Here is a 1,292-nt window from a genome sequence, read left to right as displayed (position 1 = left end):
AACCAAGTCTATTTCATGCTATTCCGCTCTCTTTACATAGTTAAACCAAGTCTATTTCATGCTATTTCGCTCTCTTTTAACATAGTTAAACCAAGTCTATTTCATGCTATTCCGCTCTCTTTAACATACTTAAACCAAGTCTAATTCATGCTATTCCGCTCTCTTTAACATAGTTAAACCAAGTCTAATTCACGCTATTCGCTCTCTTTTAACATACTTAAACCAAGTCTAATTTTACGCCCTGCCGTCTAGCTTGCCCTGTTAAACCCCCATACTAAAATCTCCGATTTTGGCTCAGAAATCATTAGCGCTGGCACTTAGCGATTTTCACGCAAAGTGTTTCTCGCTTTCTGCCTGTTATAAACCCGATACTAAGGTCGCCGAATTTGGCTCGGAAAACAATAGCAGCGGCACTTAGCGATTTTTGCGAACAAACCTCACTAAGCCAAAACAAAGACTTTGACGATCTTAAGCTTAACAGTATTAACTCTCTACCAGCACTTTGACCGGTTACTTTCGCCGCCCCATAGCGAAAGTAAATCACTTTTACGCAGCCTTATTTCGACTGCTTAACTTTATAGTTTTAACATTGCGCGTTTGCAATTGGGGGGAGAAATGTTCATTTCTGAACAAATCAATAGAACAAGGGCTAAATCTCAGCAGATCGTAGTACAAGACTACTCTCATGCTTACAACACCCCGTTCTGTAGTTAAGTCGTCTACAAAGGATTTATCTTTCCCAATATTTGAAATTACAAATCAGCCTACTCTCCACCGCCAGTACTTGACAGGCAGCGAAGTGCGTTGCAATTGTATGATGTTGGGTGTCCAGAAGACACCTATCGCTATTCGCGGCACATCGGGAAAGGTGATTATCGTCTATTCCAGCATGGATTCTGACTTAGAGGCGTTCAGCCATAATCCTACAGATGGTAGCTTGGCGGCACTAGCTTTTCAGCTAACCGCAGTTACCAATTATCTGAACCAACGGTTCCTCTCGTACTGGGTTGGATTACTGTTTAGACAACGAACTCATCAGTAGGGTAAAACTAACCTGTCTCACGACGGTCTAAACCCAGCTCACGTTCCCTATTAGTGGGTGAACAATCCAACAATTGGCCGAGTTCTACTTCGCAATGATAGGAAGAGCCGACATCGAAGAATCAAAAAGCAACGTCGCTATGGACGCTTGGCTGCCACAAGCCAGTTATCCCTGTGGTAACGTTTCTGACACCTCTAGAGTAAAATTCAAAAGAACTAAAGGATCGATAGGCCACGCTTTCACGGTTTGT

At 42.6% G+C, this 1,292-nt stretch overlaps 1 non-coding gene across 1 annotated transcript; it reads right to left on the bottom strand.

The window, feature by feature from the left end:
- Positions 1 to 754: 754 nt before the first annotated feature.
- On the bottom strand, positions 755 to 1,292 carry PITG_33320 (the record flags this gene model as incomplete). Its single annotated transcript, XR_009934714.1, has 1 exon — positions 755 to 1,292. It is a non-coding gene; the product is annotated as a 28S ribosomal RNA (ribosomal RNA).

Source organism: Phytophthora infestans, genomic scaffold (assembly GCF_000142945.1).
Source record: "Phytophthora infestans T30-4 supercont1.52 genomic scaffold, whole genome shotgun sequence".
NCBI lineage: Eukaryota > Oomycota > Peronosporomycetes > Peronosporales > Peronosporaceae > Phytophthora > Phytophthora infestans.
This window is presented reverse-complemented; position numbering and strand designations above follow the sequence as displayed.